This window comes from Plecotus auritus (genome assembly GCF_963455305.1).
Source record: "Plecotus auritus genome assembly, chromosome: 9".
NCBI lineage: Eukaryota > Metazoa > Chordata > Mammalia > Chiroptera > Vespertilionidae > Plecotus > Plecotus auritus.
The window spans coordinates 98,650,325-98,662,917 of NC_137783.1; the positions used below are offsets into that span (position 1 = coordinate 98,650,325).

At 36.2% G+C, this 12,593-nt stretch overlaps 1 protein-coding gene across 8 annotated transcripts in view; it reads right to left on the minus strand.

Moving 5' to 3' along the window:
• The window catches only part of TMEM135 (transmembrane protein 135), a 300,801-nt gene that overhangs the window by 131,644 nt on the left and 156,564 nt on the right, over positions 1 to 12,593 (minus strand). The window lies entirely within an intron of this gene.

Consider the following 12,593-nt stretch of genomic DNA (forward strand, 5'->3'; position numbering starts at 1 on the left):
AGCAGAAAATAAACAGAGAAGGGTTTGAAAAAAATCACACAGTGAATTATAGTATTCCTCATAGCTGGTAAAGTAAGTAAACTTAACGGCTTCGAATCTGAACATCTGTATCAGGAAAGTCTGTTCTAAAACTTTCTGTGATGGTAATAATGCTCCTTAAACAAGAAGCAGATATTTTAGCACACAGAAGAGGATTCCCAGGACAGGGAAGAATGGGTGCTCGGAAACAGTTAGTCACATTCACATTGTTAAAACATCACCAGTTTCTTAATGAAGAACTGAAGACTGGTAGCAGAATCCTTTTCATTATTTCTAATAACGTGTTGTCTGTACAAATGGATATGTGTGCAAGTGTGAGTGTGTGTAAATTAAAGGCATTGTGTTTCAGGCTGTCTGTGTTGGGTTGCCTGCTTCCCGCTCCACGGTGCCTATTACTTACGAATCACAGAAAGTTCTTAGTCTTTCCTAATGCAGATGTGCCACAAAAAGGCATTTCACCCTACAGCCTACATAATATGATCTCACTTGATTACATATAAATATGTAAGTGAAGGAGAGAGGAAGGAAGTGAAGGAGGAGGAAGAAAACAAGCAAAGAAGGAGGAGAAAGAAGAAAGGGGAGGGAGGAAAAGAGGGCAGGCAGGTAAGAGAAGAGAGACAGACTGACAGACAAAAGACCTAGCAGATGACCTACAAGAATATAAACAACACTGGTAGCTGTTTGCCTGGTATTAATACGGATATTAATGATGATGATGATGATTTTGTTTAGCAGTATTTTTCTACAATGAGAAAAAAGTCTTTTTTTTTTTTTACCAAAAAAAAAAAAATCACTTTAATATAATCTTAATTTGAGGCCATCTGTTCTCTAATGTGCATCACAAAACTCTGGCTGTTTTTCTAATTTACAGTACATCTTGTCTCATTATAAAGTAAGTTTTATCAATGTTTTATATTCATCATAAATTCCCAAGTTAAAAAATCTCTCTAGTCATTATCTATAGTAATAAGAGGGTAATATGCTAACTGTTGGACATTGAAATTGGGACTCAAACATTTTTTGTTATTATATGTTTATTTCTAGTCTGCAGAGGCAAGATTTTTTAAAGGGAAAAAATAGATACAGAGGCAAAGAAGAATTGAACAGACTGTCAAACTACAGCGGGACAGCAGGGGAGGTTGGGGGGGGCTATAAGAGATCAACCAAAGGACTTGTACGCATGCATATAAGCATAACCAATGGATAAAAGAAACTGGGAGTGGGGCAGGTAAAGGCATGTACTGGGGGGGAAGGGGAGGCCGGGGGGAGGTCAATGGGAAAAAAAAAAAATGAGACATATGTACTACTATTTGTAATACTTCAAACAAATAAAAAAAAAAAGGGTAATATGCTAATTAGACCAGACGTCTTCTGGACATCATTCCGGACGTCCTTCCTGACAAAGCCAGGGCTGGAAGGAAGCCGGCCAGGGTCCTGGGTGCCTGCGGGTGGCTGGTAGGAAGCATCTGGGGTCCCAGGTGCCTGCCGAAGGAGGGAAGCAGCCCGGAGAAAGCCAGTGCCAGAGGGAAGCTGGTGCCAGCGAAAGCCAGTGCCAGCAGCCGGGGAAAGGAAGGCCTACCCTTGCATGAATTTTTGTGCATCGGGTCTCTAGTAACTAAATAAAGTTACAAGGTGATACTTGACAGTATCTACAACCATTCATCATCTTTTCATAGCCAAACATCATCTAATGTCTACATTTATTACTTACAAATTATACTCAATTCCCAATCATTTTAATCTCATATTTTATAAAACAGGTTATATTTGTATCTTAAGCCTGAATGCAATGTAATCCTATATAATAAAGAGGTAATATGCAAATTGACCATCACTCCAACCCACAAGAAGGCTGCCCCCATGTGGACACAAGATGGCCATCAGGGGAGGGCAGTTGTGGGTGATCAGGCCAGCAGGGGAGGGCGGTTGGGAAGTACCAGGACTGCAAGAGAAGGCAGTTGGGGGCGATCAGGCCTGCAAAGGAGGGCAGTTAGGGGTGACCGGCTAGCAGAGGAGGGCAGTTGGGGGCGACCAGGCCTGCAAGGGAAGGCAGTTGGGAGAGACCAGGCCTACAGGGGAGGGTAGTTGGGGGGGGGACCAGGCCTGCAGGAAGGGGCAGTTAGGGGTGATCAGGCTGGCAGGGGGGAGCAGTTAGGGGCGATCAGGCAGGCAGGCAGGTGAGCGGTTAGGAGCCAGCTGTCCTGGATTGTGAGCGGGATGTCCAACTGCCAGTTTAGGCCCGATCCCCTAAACCAGTGGTCAGCAAACTCATTAGTCAACAGAGCAAAATATCAACAGTACAACGATTGAAATTTCTTTTGAGAGCCGAAAACTGACTTCTGCGCATGGGCCACGAAGTTTCAATCGCACTGTACATGCACGCCTGCATGTGGTATTTTGTGGAAGAGCCACACTCAAGGGGCCAAAGAGCCGCATGTGGCTCGCGAGCCGCAGTTTGCCGACCACTGCCCTAAACCGGCAGTCGGACATCCCCCAAGGGGTCCCAGATTAGAGAGGGTGCAGACTGGGCTGAGGGGATTCCCCCCATGCACAAATTTCATGCACTGGGCCTCTAGTAACCTAATAATAATATTTAGCATAAGTGGCATTTGGGTTAAGAATGAACGAAAAATTTAATTCAAAGAAGTTTATAATTTCAGATCTCATTTAAAAGACCACCATTATAAGACTTTCCTCTGGGAAGCTATGCTATGATAGGGGTCCTATATCTCTAATCACCATGGAATTAACAAATGAACCTTAGAATGGCTAGCCTGGAGTTTTAAAATTTTAGATGAAATTATGTTTATATTTAGCTTAAATTTTGTTTTTGTGTGATGTGTATGTCAACCATATTTTGACAGATAAAATATAACTTTCCTTTAAGAAAAAGGAAGCTATTTGGAAACAGTAATCGGTCTATACCTTGGGGTAGCAAGCAGGTGTTCAGGTCAATTTTTGTAATAGAAATCTGAAATACTAATGAAACTTCATTAGAAAGCTGAAAAGCCCTTCACAGTTATCATAGTCAGTTCAAGCTATGATAACAAAATACCAGAGACTGGGTAGCTTATAAACAACAGAAATTTGCTTCTCACAGTCCTGGAGGCTGGGAAGTCCAGGATCCAGGTACCAGCAGATTTGGTGTCTGGTGAGCATCCACTTCTCCATTGATGGCTGTCTTCTCAGTGCAACCTCATATGTCGGAGGAGCAAGAGAGCTCCTTCAAGCCTCTTTTATGAGGGCACTGATACCATTCATTAGAGTTCTGCCTCATGATCTAACCACCTCCAAAAGGCCCACCAGCTAAAGTAGTATCACCTTGGAAGTTAGGATTCAACATATGAATTTGGGGGAACACAAACATTAGACTGTAACACACGTTTTATAATTTACCAAACAGATGATTGACCAGCAAATTCTAGGAAAATATTGCCCTATAATTATACTGAAAATACAAAAAAATAAATGTAGATTCTTTAAATACAAAGAGCCACTCTAGCCAAGCATAACTAAGACCTCCAATTACCCAATGCTTCTAGCCATTGTTTCCTCTTTCTTATCCCTCATCTTTACCACTGCTCCCTCCACTATAGGCAAGAGATAAAACAGAGTCAATTGCACATAAGCAGGGTCAAGTGCATGGCGCTATTGGTTATGAAAAGATGACTATATATATATATATATATATATATATATATATATATACTTCTTAAGAATCACCTATGGCTTTATTTAGTTGTGTAATGATAGAATATGATGCAACATTATTTCTAAAGAGATTTGGAACATGGAGGGGAAAGGATACCTGTTTGGTTCCATTCTTTACCCATTTTAACCTTTTTAGATTTTTTTTTATCCAGTTTTCAATGGATGAGCTAGCAACTAGTTGAGAGTAGGGCTGACAATAGAGAGACAGATGGCCAAATTTTGATGCTTTGGGAATTTGGGGCCAATAGATTTCTTCTCTCCACACTCCACTCTCCTCCCCATCCACCTGACCAGCCCACCTAACCGCAGTGCCCATCCACCCAATACCTTTTCAAGACCCCTTCTGCTCTAGTACCACTTACTGTACTCCTCCAATAACCCTTTAGTCAGAATAACATCAGAATAGGGAAGAAATGGAGAAGGAGGAGGAAAAAGAAGACTGAAAGCCCCAGTTTAAACTATAATCCTAATCCCTTGGCTCTTAAATTTGCAGTATTAGCCTGTTTTTTTTATTTTGCTTTTAACCATTCTCTCCCTAAGTTTTATTTTATTTTTAATCGTCCTTTTCAATTCTGTTCTTCTATCCCCTCACTTCCCATCCTCGGCTTCAAACATGAAACTATGTGGAGTAGCTCAAGAACTGGGTACTTCCCAATCCTTCAACATATCCAACATCAACATATCTTCCCAAAGATATATAAGTATCATGTTGTTTTCCTCAAAGCAAATGAAAAGCTAATAAATAGCATTTCTTTCTATAGCACCATACTATACTTGGGCACTATAGTCCAAGTACATATTATGAATTCATTTATAGGTTAAATAACTTTTAAGGATTGGCTTGGAAACATAAATACAATTTAAAAATTATTTTCTTGTGGGAATATCTATGCTAAGTTCTCACAAACATAGGCATAATTCTATGGATGAAAAATTGAAGATTAAAGAAACCAAGTAAGTTGCTGAAGACCACAGAATTGGTAAGTGGTAGAGCCAAAACCTAAAGAGAGATCTGTTCTGTGTGGTATTGAAGACTGTACAACTTCTATTGCGCCATGGAAACTCCTAAAACATATCCATGTTTTCCATGAAGTCAACAAAAATTCTGAAAAAAATGAGTATCTTATTTCTAATCGTTACATGTTTCAAACTCAGTATCATTCATTCAAACATTTACTGGGTACTCTTTTACCCCAAATTACCTCTAGTAATAATCACCAATGCTAAAAAATAAAAATAAAAAAACTATTACTGACATCATCAGCCGAAAAATATATTTAAATTATTTCAAGTATTTGCTGCTATTACTAGAAATTTATCATGATTTAGTATTTCTCTTGCCTATGAATATTTGATTTACTGAGACTTCTGCAACAGTCATGGATTTTTATATGCAAGGGGAATTTTCTTGTTGCTCAAAACAGAAATGCCTTATTGAAAAATGCTTCGTCAAAATTTCGGTAAATTGTCATTTTCAAAACAAAAAATATTTTTATTTCTCATAACTACTAAAAAGTAAACTGGATTTATAAGAAGAATTATTTTTCTGTCAATAATATAAACACAATTTGTAGAACTTGGAATAAATTACTTCTTTTTCATAATACAACTACTGTTACTATTAAGTTCTAGCTAAATTATAGTTTACAAGATTAAATTAAAAAATAAATAAGATGGTATAGTGCCAACTTGATTTAGCATAACAGTGCTAAAAGAGGTTAAAATTGTAATGGGTCAAAAGTGTACACCAAGCTACTAGTATAAAAAAAGAGAAACATAATTACATCTCACCTTTTATTTTAACTGCAAACCAGCATCCTGATTCACAAATGGGCTCCTATATCCAATGGAACCTCAGAACTACTGTGGGACTAGCATAAGCTTATTGGCAATGAATAGTAATAGTATGTTAATGGCATAAACTTTTCATTGAGTTAATAACATATGGCTGTCATCCACTTCTTGAACTTTGACATCAGTGAAAATAAACAAAATTTTTACACTTTAAAAAATCACTTAAGCCCTAGCTGGTTTGGCTCAGGGACAGAGCGTTGGCCTGCCAACTGAGGGGTCCTGGGTTTAAATCAGGTCACGGCACATGCCCAGGTTGTGGGCTCGATCCCCAGTAGGGGGTGTTCAGGAGGCAGCAGATCAATTATTCTCTCTCATCATTGATGTTTCTATCTCTCCCCTCCCCCTTCCTCCCTGAAATCAATATATATATATTTTTTTTTAATCACCTAAAAATGCCATTTCTAATCATGAAAATAAAGCTGCAGCAAATTTTTGAAAGGCAACTGGCCACTTCTGATATGGAATTGCACTTTAAGTCCATCCTAATTCTCCATACAATATTTATTTATCTTTGTCTTCTACTAAAAACAATAAACATATTAGTTATAAAATGTTTGAGCAAGTTCTTTAGGCACAAGTATCTCAAAGGCTGATGAGCAAAAAGTGAAAATAGATTTACCACAACTTTCTACCGTAGATTAAGAGTACATTCACCAAATGGACAGATTAATTTTCTACTCCCCCCAAAAATCAGATTATAGTCATACTAGAGGCCCAATGCCCAAAATTCGTGCAAGAGTAGGCCTTCCTTCCCCTGGCTGCTGGCACCGGCTTCCCTCTGGCACCGGGACCCGGGCTTCCCTCCTGCTGCTGGCAGGCACCTAGGACCCGGGCTTCCCTCGCAGCCCTGGCTTCATCTGGAAGGTCGTCTGGAAGGACGTCCGATCTAATTAGTATATTACGCTTTTATTATTATAGATGACACAATACTAAGCTTTTGTATCCTCAGAGAAAGTTATTTACATTTATGAACCCAGGTTTTCTCACCTTTTCATTTGCTTTGAGGAAAACAACAGTCCTAACAATCTCTATACTTTTTCTTTAATAGGGCAAATTTTGCATTCTTTGGTAAGCTCACTGGCTAGTTGCTAATTATGCAACTGCCTTCTTTCACCTATATATATCTTCACAGGATATATGGTTTCGCAAGCCCATGTCTATTTTTATAACAAGTTAATTAAACTTTTAAGAATGACAATGAATTTAGGAAGCCAAAAACATTAGATTTTTTTCCATTTCCTACCTCCTCTATGCATCAGTCCTGTTTCATTTAAACGATGTGTCCAAGGCTTTACACAGTTTCAATTTCCTCCTAATCATGTATCATGATTTCTCCCAGACAAGTAGGTTTAACAATCTACCTATGAATGTTGAAATTTTGGATCACATTTTAAACTATCTCTCTTCTCTTTCCCAGTCCCCAACTTCTCACTCACTCCTGCTTCTGCAACCGTTTTTATCTCCTTAACCTTTCCCATAGTCTAGTGAAATTAATTAATTAATTAATTAAGAAAAATACAAAGAAAAACTCTTAATCCTGTAACAACTTGCCCTTTCTCCTCTCAAACTTTTTGAGTTTACTATATTCATTCTACTTCTTCATCTCACATTTCTTTTTTTACATTTTATTTTTTTGTAACTTTAGGACAAATATAATTGTATATATTTAAAGTCTACAACATGTCACATTTATTTCTTAATCTACTATCCCAGCTCAACCACAGACATTTCTCTAGCAGATTACCACTGACCACCAGGTTGTTAGAGCAAATGAACACATTTTAACACTTACCCTACTGAATATGTGTACAGCATTACCACTAAAGGTAAATGTCCTCATTCCTGAAATTCTCTATTTTAATTAACTTTATTTCCTAGTTTAAAAACAGCAATCACTACTTCTAACTCTACTTTTTCTAAGGTAACCATCACTGTGCTTAGCACTCACATGTATTACTTCAGTATTTTCTTACACTGCTCATTGTTACCCATTAGTGGGTCAAACAGCTCTTACAATAAATGAAGCAAATTAGAATAGAAAAGGTCCAAATGTATTACATGTAGTAAGATTAGGTATTGCTCTGGGATATGTGTGTGCGTGTGTGTATTCACAATTCTTATTTTATGTCACATCCAAAAAAGTTTGAAAGACAATATGTCTTATTTAATCTTCCAAACCCACTTATTAGGTCCATATAATAATTTCCATTTTTAATAATGAAGAAAGTGATGTATCAGAAGCTATGTAATTTGTCACAGTCAAGCAGCTAGAGGGATAGCCAAGAAAAGACTCTATTTTATCTCCTAAACTCCAAATACCCACTGATATATATATGACTGTATATGAATGTCTAAAAGAATACTTCGACCTCAGTGTTTGCAGAATCTGTACTCAACTTCTACACATTTTCTAATTTGTTCAGCTTCCAGTGTTTTGCTCTTCCACATCCAAGCAGCAATCCTCATATCTTAGATAAATCCACTCTTCGCCATATCATTCCATAACTCTCAGTCATGTTCTCACCATTTCTCTCCTGGATAACTGCTATAATACCCTCACATTACTTGTCATTGTGTCCCCCTTCTAAACTCCCAATACACGCTCTACATTGCTGAAGTAATACCTTCAAAATAACAATCTAATTATTTAGGGCAAACCCTCCTAACCCTAAAGTAAAACATTTAAGATCTGAATGCTATATGTAATTTTCTAGACAAGACTTATGTGTATGTCTAGGCAATCCATTAAGAAATAGAACGTCAATATTTAAAAGACTTTCATTAAAATCAGAAAATGGTTGAAAGACCCAGATCAAAAGTTCTTTACTTGCATTTAAAGTTATTTCAAATATGTTAAGTTTATTTAAAGAGATTCTAGGACAATCAAACATATTTCACTCAATAACTGTAGGTTGTTCAGCCAATAAATAGTTTCATTTTTCTTAAATACAAACATTACATCTTTATCTTGAGACTAATGAAATGCTTTATCAGTTGTGTCTTTCCAGACAGCTGATGAGAATTTATTGAATGTCAGCCACATCACTACTGTTTCTGTCTAAAACAAAATACATTTTAATTTGCACTGGTTTCTAACTAAAAGTGCAAAGCTTTTCAATGTTTATATAGATTGAGATAAGTCTGCTGTGAATCAGTTGTAGTCTGTAGATTATGTGCTATGACAAGTCTGAGCCTTTGTTCTACATGTTTAAACAAACTTGTCTTTGCTTCTGTTCTTGCAAAGGCAGGTGGAAAAAAATTCTAGCTAGGTACTCACTAAGATGGGATCAAAGTTGTCATAATATGCTTTATGATACTATTTTAAATTCAATTATTAAAAGAAAAATGAAGCTCACAACTGAACAAGAGGAAGACAAATAATCCAATTAAAATATAAGACTGGAATAAACACTTCCCCAAAGAGGACATACAGATGGCAAACAGACATATGAAAAAAATGCTCAACATCACTAATCATCAGAGAAATGCAAATTAAAACCACAATGAAGTATCACCTCACACCTGTCAGAATGACTATCATCAATAAATCAACAAACAACAAATGCTAGTGAGGATGTGGAAAAAAGGAACCCTAGTACATTGCTGGTGGGAATGCAGACTGGTGCAGCCACTGTGGAAAACAGTATGGCAGTTCCTCAAAAAATTAAAAATGAGCCAAAACCGGTTTGGCTCAGTGGATAGAGCGTCAGCCTGCGGACTGAAAGGTCCCAGGTTCGATTCCGGTCAAGGGCATGTAACTTGGTTGCGGGCACATCCCCAGTAGGAGGTGTGCAAGAGGCAGCTGATCGATGTTTCTCTCTCATCGATGTTTCTGACTATCTATCCCTCTTCCTTCCTCTCTGTAAAAAATCAATAAAATATATTTTAAAAAAAATTAAAAATGAAACTGCCTTATGATCCAGCAATTATACTTCTAAGAATATATCCTAAGAATCCTGAAATACCAATCAGAAAGAATATATGCATCCTATGTTCATAGCAGTGTTATTTACAATAGCTAAGATCTGGAAACAGCCCAAGTGCCCATCAGTAGATGAGTGGATAAAAAGGCTGTGGTACATTTACACCATGGAATACTATGCAGCGGTAAAAAAAGAAGGATCTATTACCCTTTGAGACAGCATGGAGGGTACTATGCTAAGTGAAATAAGCCAGTCAGAGAAAGGTAAATATTACATGATCTCACTTATATGTGGAATCTAATAAACTGACAAAATAAACTGACAAAATAGGTCCAGAGATATGAAAGCATAGAACAGACTAACAGATATCTCAGAGGGAAGGGGGCGAGAAGGACAGGAAGAAATTAACCAAAGAACTTACATGCATATCTGCATAGCTCATGGGCACAGACAATAGTGAGGTGAAGGCCTGGGGTGGATGGGAGCTGGGTGGAGAAGGGTATAGGGGGCGGGAAGGGGGATATCTGTAATACTCTCAACAATAAAAATAAATTTTTAAAAAAGGAAAAATGAAGCTCATTTATATCATTTTTAAAATATTAGTGTTCTCCAGACACAGAAACTTAATGTTGAAAATAAAACTTACAATGTTTAAAGGTGTTGCATGTTTTATTATTCTTTTATGAGCAAGATTAACTGTAATAGTTTCGGAACAGCATTTGTGTTGTTGAGTCTTTCTTTTGCTTCTCAATTAAAACAAAAAAGAGCTAGTAGTTCAAAAGAAACTAACTTCTTTTCTCCACAAGACTGTTGGGAAGATCCTAATGAAGCCTGAATTAAAGACTATGATGAATTCTTTGGCTTGAGAAAATGTGAGTTGTTTTACCCATAAACACACATTTAGGAGTAAAGAAATGTTTCAAAGGGGTGCATGAGACAAAGTATTCTATCAAGTTTTCAACCATGACTTCTTGGCCTGAATTGCGAGTGACAGACAATGCTCTATGGTGAAGCTATGATAACAACATACAAAATAATAAATAATTGAACAAAGGAGTCAGAGCAATTATGAAGTATGCTCACTAAGGTTACAAAGAGAACCTTTGTCTTTCAAAACATCTTCCAAATATTATAGTATGTGTTGGTATCAATAGACAGTCTGATAGCTGGATGGGCAGCTGGTTAAGAGGTAGAACAAAACTAGAACTCTGTCCTCACATGTTACCTTTATTTAACCAAGCCTCTAAAGTGCGCCCAGGATTCCATTTGAATGTGAGCCTTATTTCTGACATACAGATTGAAAATTGAGATCACCATGTATGAGATAATGTATGTGAAAATAACCATACCTGCAAAAAAAAAGCTATTAAAAACTGTGCAAAAGTATATTTTCTCTACACATTTTAATAACCAATATTTCATTACTAAAAACATTGTCAGTAAATTCATACAATAAATATTTATGGAATGACTTCCTCAAGTTTTTCTTTAAAAAAAAATTGGCACATTTTCTCTCTATTGAAAGAGGGTCTCATTTCCCTTTTTCCACATTTATGGGTTAGGATAAAAACACAAGTTAACTCATTTCTAACATAAAATATTTCTCTTATCCTCTTCGCAAAAGAGATTATACCATGAATGGAGTACTGGGGACAATATTATTTGATATTTACTTATCAAATGTCATGCAATTAGAACTAAAATGTTAATAAATGGATTAAATGTGTCCTCAAATATCTGTATTTACAGTAAAATGAATCTTAAGAATAAAATACTCTAATGCAATTGGACTTGCTAACTTTATGCACAATATTGCTTGTTCATTCCAAACAAACATATAACATTGTTTTATTTGGTTGTAGTACTTTATAAATAGTTTTACTTTACCATTTACCAAACCCCTTTTGTTAAGTTATTCAAACTAACTTCTGCCAAGAACACTAGGAATTTGGTGATAGTGCTTCTTTTAGGAGAAAAACAACCCCTTTCCTCAGAAAATTGAAAATGTTTATCTTGGCAGTAAAACCTTATATTGAGCCTTCTGGAAAGTATTTTAAAGTGTTGTTTCTGTGACTGAAACAGGAAAAGGCCCTGCAACTCTGTACCAAAATACATATTTATAGGGTTGATTTTCTTTCTACACCAAAAATACTAGGTTGATGGCAGCAATTTTCAAAGAACCATGCTAAAAATTGAGCATTATCACTATATTCAACACACAATTTATTTGTTAAGCCTCAAAAACTCCTTATGACTAACAAATGCTAAATGTTGACGAAATATGCTGTCTTCAGATGCCATATTGGAAAGGGTTATTTTGTTTAACTACCTGTTCTGTTAGGAATTTTAACAAAAAGAAAATTTGCTTGATATTATACTTTTCTCTTGTGCATATAAAAAAGTATGTTTCTAAGTTTTTATCTTTTTTACATTTTCCCCACTAGGTATGCTTTATCTTCAGACAATACAGAACATAGAGATAAACCACATAAACTTTTGCAGTACTGTCCTAATAATGTGTCTCTATATGATTATGAAGTTTGGGAAAATTGACAAAAATGAAATAGTTTGCTATTAACTCCCCTACCTCGCCCCTATATTATTAAAATATGAGATCTCAGAAACTGTATGGTATGCATGAAGCTGTATTAAAATGGTAGGTCAAACAATTTCACAAAGACCACTAGATAGCTGCAATGATTTGTCAGTCATTATTAACTGCCATAAAATATTACATATCCCATTACCAATCCTTTGCAGATCAAGTTGAAACTTTATCTATTTTTCTTCCTTCTAACAGCCTGGCTGTCCCTTTATAAAAATAATAACACCATCACTTTATATTTGCATAACATTTTTTATAAAGTTAAAATGTGCTTATCAAATATTTATTTAGGATGTCTGGCAGGGAATTACTTGTTCAAAAATTCTGGTATGGTTAAATTACCTCATTTAGGTTAAAAAAAGAAAAATATCTACCAAATATATCTTATTAAAATCCATAACTGCCTTTGTCAATTAAATATAAATTTTAATTTTAAAAGCCTGGTCTTTCCTGCTGTGACT